General features: G+C 38.7%; 1 pseudogene; it reads left to right on the top strand.

The window, feature by feature from the left end:
* LOC107741094 (rho guanine nucleotide exchange factor 37-like) overlaps positions 1-5,394 on the top strand; it is a 20,724-nt pseudogene extending 15,330 nt beyond the window's left edge.
* The last annotated feature ends 724 nt before the right edge of the window (positions 5,395-6,118 follow it).

Raw genomic sequence — 6,118 nt, 5'->3', positions numbered from 1 at the left:
GCCTTCTGTACCTTCTGTACTTACTTTGTACATCTCCTTTGCTGCCACTTATAGGAGGACCGTTTGAAGATTAAGCCCTTTAAGCCCTTGAGCTCACTGCGGGAACTGATGGCAGGACCACGTAACCTCATCCGCAAACGTCAGGACAAGCTTCTGGACTATGAGCTAATCGAGGAGAAGAGTAACCTGAGCTTTGAGGAGCAAGCCATAGCGAACACCTACAAGACCATCAACACTCTCCTGCTGACCGAGCTGCCGCAGTTCAACAGCAAAGCCCTGCAGCTCCTGTGGGCCACGCTAGAGGCCTTCAGCTGCCTGCAGAGAGACCTGGCGGCGGATATGGAGCAGCTGGCCTCCAGCTTCACCCATCTACAGTGGTGGCCAAAATTATTAGAACACTAGTATTTTCTCCAGCTAAAAAATCTTTTGCTGTAGTGTGTCAGTAGGAAATATCAGTTTATATTTCCAAACATTCATTTAGCCATTAACTGTAATAATCCAGTGAGATTTTTGTCTGACAGCAGCCAGTGCTCCACACAGAGATCTGATCTGATCATCATCAGTCTGTCTGGAATGACATGAAGAAACAGAACAAACTCAGACAGACTCAATCCAGAAGAACTGTGGCAGCATCTCCAAGACGTTATGTCATATGTCATAAATATATTTTCTTTATAAATTAACTAAATGAAATCAACATTTAGTGTGAATATCATTTGCGTTTAAAACAGCTTTTGCCCTCGGTGCACTTGCGCATATTTTTTCAGGAAGCTTTGCAGGTAGGTTTCTTGAAGCGTCTTGGAGACGTTGTTCTCCACAGTTCTTCTGGATTGAGTCTGTCTCAGTTTGTTCTGTTTCTTCATGTCATTCCAGACAGACTGATGATGATCAGATCAGATCTCTGTGTGGAGCACTCAGACAAAAATCTCACTGGATTATTACAATTAATGGCATGTTTGGAAATGTAAACTGATATTTCCTACTGACACACTAAAGCAAAAGACAGAAATAACTGACTTAAAACCATTTTTTAGCTGGAGAAAATACTAGTGTTCTGATAATTTTGGCCACCACTGTACGCTGCCAAGCCAAAAATCTCACCATCTGGATTTAAATAACCAAGTATTTAATACAAGTACTTCGTTTTAGAATGAAATCATTTTTGTATGTTACAGTATATGTTTACGCAACAATTCTTTTAACCCTAATGCAGTGCGTAGGTTTTTTATTTCTCAAACAACCATGTCAGAAACGTACCCATATCCATATTCCAGGATGACAATGTCAAGATTTATCAGTCTCAAATTGTGAAAGATTGGCCACCACAAAGTCCAGACCTTAACCCTATTAAAAGTCTTTGGGACGTGCTGGAGTCCACTTTACACTGTCTGCTAAAAAAAAAATTGCACACTAATATTTCATTGGAGGCCCTTTAGTTTTGATAACATTGTACATTCCTTGTGGCATTGTTTCCACAATGTCATGCAATGTCACAACATTTATTTCCACCAAGAGTTGCATTCATTTTTGGCTGAGATCTTATATTGACAATGGGAGAGTCAAACCACTCTGTAAAGTCAACTCCGGCACATCCTAAAGACTTTCAATAGAGTTAAGCTCAGGACTCTGTGGTGACCAATTCATACATGAAAATGATGAAATCACTGAACCACTATTTCACAATTTGGGTCCAAAGAATCTTGACATTGTCATCCTGGAATATGAACATAATATCTTCTGACATGGTTGTTTAAGAAATGGAAAGCTACACACTGCATCAGTTAGGGTTAAAAGAATTGTTGCCAATCATATGACAACATGCCAGAAACATATTAATCACTGCAATAATGACAGTCCGAAACTCTTCAGTATTTGCTTATTTTAATCCAAATTGTGACTTTATTTTTGGCCAGGCAATGCATAAATGATCATACTACTTTCAATCATATCCTGTTTTTATTCTTCTGACAAAAATATATATACTGTATATTATTATTTACTTATTTATTTTTGTTCTTCATGAGATTTTTTTGTGAGATTCACCTTCACAGTCATGTAGTTCTCATCCTCGTGATTTTAGTTACACTTGAATACCCATCAGTTTCAGAAAATGTTGGACATTCTGTGCAGTAATCCACCATTGAACGGCACCGCAAGCATGTGCTTGGAAAAGTGTTATTAAATTTAGCTGTTTGCAGGCTGGCAGTGTTTATGAATTGCTCTCTGTCTCCCGGCAGCTCCCACACAGTTATTTGGAGGATGGTGAGTTCTGGAAGTGGGCAGAGACTTCGGTGCTGGAGGGTTCGAGGAGGATGGAGAGCCTGTGTCAGAGTGTTCAGGATGAGCTCAATGCTCCCATTGTGCAGGTCAGTTCCAACACAGAGACGCACTATTGTCTGTATTTGGGTGGAGACGTCTTCCTGCGGGACAGTTTGTTTCCCCTTACTGCAGCTTAATGCTGCCTGTGGACAGTGCTGGAATAAAACCACAGCCATTCATTCATCTTGATATAGTTTAGCCCTCATGTGTTTTGCATCAGTCTATCCATTAATTATAAACATACCTTAGTAAAATATATTATGTCCTGAGGTTACGGTGTTATGGGTGGCCCTGAACAGCTGCCTCTCATTTAGTGAAATTCAAATGCAAATTACAGTGAAAATAAACTACCGGTCAAAAAGACACATCTGCTCATTCTTTATTATTAATATTACCTACATTTTAGAATAATAGCAAAGTTATTAAACTGTCCAATATTATTACAAATTTAACTATGGGAAATACACGATCGTTCAAATGTTAGAGGTCTGTATTGATTTTGAAATAAGTCACAAAGGCTGCATTTTTTTTGATCAAATATACAGGAAAAACGAATATTATTAAATATTATTACAACTTGAAATAACTGTTTATTTGAATATATTTTAAAATGTAATTAATTTTCTGCATCATTACTCCAGTGTCACCTGTAAAGTCAACTCCGTCACATCCTAAAGACTTTCAATAGAGTTAAGCTCAGGACTCTGTGGTGACCAATTCATACATGAAAATGATGAAATCACTGAACCACTATTTCACAATTTGGGTCCAAAGAATCTTGACATTGTCATCCTGGAATATGAACATAATGGTTTATTTGAATATATTTTAAAATGTAATTAATTTTCTGCATCATTACTCCAGTGTCACATGATCCTTCAGAAATCAGTCTAAAATGCTGATTTGATGTTCAAAACCCCAAACTTTTTTTGGTAGTGTAATGTATGTGTATGTGACCAAAGGTAATTAATTTTCTGCATCATTACTCCAGTGTCACATGATCCTTCAGAAATCAGTCTAAAATGCTGATTTGATGCTCAAAACCCCAAACTTTTTTTGGTAGTGTAATGTATGTGACCACAAATATTTGGGACTGAGCATGATTTTATGCATCAGGAATAGATTGGTTTGTGATAAGTTATTTTCATTTTCATTCATGCATTCATGCAACCAACTGGACAAAGTGAAAATATTGGCCTATTCGAAGATCTGGAGAAAAAAAGTAATATCAGGCATTGGACAAATTAAATGCTTCAAAATGAATTATCAGAAAATAAAAGCTGTTTGAGAGGAGATTGTGAAAACAGATTATGAAAGCAACCTTACAGTAATTTGCACTGATGATTGCACTATTCTTCTATTGACAGCATAAGCAGAGACAGCACCATTGTCATGTTTCATATTTCAGAGCAATATTAATATTGTGTGTTGGTATGACTTCTCTGTCTTGATGTCATGTCATGTTATGTCATGTCATGGACATTAGGCCATCACTACAGCTAATGTCAACCAGATTGTTTGTTTATCCAGAGTCTAATCAATATCATGTCTGCCGTCATAAAGACATCAGTCCTGATGAGTTTAGAGAGAAGACAGGAGGATCAAACAGAGAGGTGCTCTGTAATCTTCAGAAGGGCTGCGTGTTTGCTGACAGGGATCAGAATGTAGATCACGGATGTAAATCCTTGGAGTGTCTTGCTCTCATGTTCACTTCCTATCTCATTTTTTTGGGATCCAGCACTGTAATTACTGCACTTCTACTTATTTCATGTACATTTGCATTCTAAATGGAATTTATGCTGCTGTATGTAATTTCACATTAAGTATGAGTGGGTAGGAAATCAGGGTTTTTTCATGTCTGTGTCGTCTCAGGCGCTCAATCCCGTGTGTGAGCGGCGTCTCAAGGCTCTGACCGCCAAACACGGCTCAGAGAAGATCTACCAGCTGACAGGCCCTGTGGTGGGCACCCGTGACCTCGACCTGACCCTCAACAAGGGAGAGCTGGTAGCTGTCGTCAGTGAGATGGACACGCGAGGAGACCGTCGCCGCTGGCTGGTTGATGCAGGAGGTAAAACTGGCATGTGGAGAAAGAAGTCATAATCCAGTTAAAAATAACCAAGCTGGTTTTATTGTGTGATCAAGACTGATCCATAAAATGATCTCATATAATGCATACAAATGGACATAAATTCCTGTTTGCACCAAGAATATACTGAAAAATGTTTAAATGAAATTCAAACAAAAGGTCTTTTTTATTATATTGGTCTTTTAAAAACATAATGCAGTCATTCACATTCTATATTGCAAAATAAAAACCTTTTGATAATAGTTTACACTCACGCTAATGCTCAATAAAACTCCAGATAACACTTGCTCTAATGCAACAAAAATCCATCTGATCAAACTGATTTCACTTGCTCTAAAGGGCTCATGAACTGAACTATTTTGTATTGTTCTCTGAGGTCCACTTATAATCTTATCAAGATTTACATCAAAAAATATCATAATTTAGAAGTAATAGGCTATTTTCTGTCCTGTTTTTGACCCCCCTCATCCTCTTCAATCTAACCTTCAAAAACATATTGTTTTAAAGTTATAGGCGAGGCTTAATGCTTAATCAAGCAAGCATTCAAAGATCGACTGGACAAAGTTTTATCATTTATTTTTTATGTTTATTCATTAGGTTTGTGTGTGTACATTTCATTGCTGTTGAAAGTCTTTGATAGTGCTGCGAGTGACATCTGCTGGTTAAATACAGTTAAAGCACATCAAATCTGCTCTTATCAATATGCAGAACCGAAACACTGAAATGTGCAGATTTGAGTATCTTCATAGGTTTTCAATTTTTTTTTATTTTCTTCAGGCCCGAGGGGATATGTGCCTGCCTCAAAACTGGCACGTTACCACCAGATAACCGTTGACCCGCCCCAGTCTCCTCATCTGAACGTCACACCCAGCGGTCCAGGGCCGCGAAGACACTCCTACACCCCCGGAGCCCAGCCGCTGCTGACCACCATGACTACGCCCTGTTTTCAGGTGACTGACACAGACATGCCTTTGACTGACGGGTCATAAGACCGCCGCGTTACTTGGCCTGATTCGTGTGTCAAACAGAACGAGACCTCTGGAGATTGATGGCAGGTCTGCAGTATCTCATAATCATCAATCACACACACTTCAGCATTTGTAAATTCAGTATTGGTGGAACAGAAATGAACTGCCGCTCCTTGTCAGCAGAAGTGAAATACTCCATCACGGCCACCTACACAAACACACGGCACCCACACACACACACACCGATTCATTCATCTGCATGATCTGCTTGTCAAATGCTTCCCTATCATCGTGGCTTCATGTTTAAGAAAGCAGAAATATCGGAGGTAGCTTCTGACTGTGAGAGTGGGAGATACATAGCTGTTGTGACTGTAAAAATATGACAAGTTTTTTTCTAAACAATCTTCACGGGTTGTTTATCATTGTGAGAGTGCAAATGATAAACAGACCGGCTAACATTATGACTCCCAGATGAATTAGATATCCCGGTTTTGTTGCCTCGAGTGGAAATTATATGTTTTTCAAAACCAATATTTTCTGAAGAAAATGTGACTGGTGTTTGCCCATGCAAAATTCGCCACCGTGATGCTAGCATGATGTGAGTGATTGCAAGGTGTTGCTTTCAGAATATTGCTAAGTGGTTGCATACACTGGCTCAAGTAAAAAAAAAAAAGAATCTTACTAAATATGATTCAGGGCTCTTTTGAAGAGTTTTTTTTTTTTTTTTTTTCAAATCACTTTTTTT

The sequence above is a fragment of the Sinocyclocheilus rhinocerous genome, unplaced genomic scaffold (genome assembly GCF_001515625.1).
Source record: "Sinocyclocheilus rhinocerous isolate Xijiao unplaced genomic scaffold, SAMN03320098_v1.1 scaffold44, whole genome shotgun sequence".
In the NCBI taxonomy this organism is placed as follows: domain Eukaryota; kingdom Metazoa; phylum Chordata; class Actinopteri; order Cypriniformes; family Cyprinidae; genus Sinocyclocheilus; species Sinocyclocheilus rhinocerous.
Note: the sequence above shows the minus strand (reverse complement) of the source record. Positions and strands in the feature narration are given on the sequence as shown.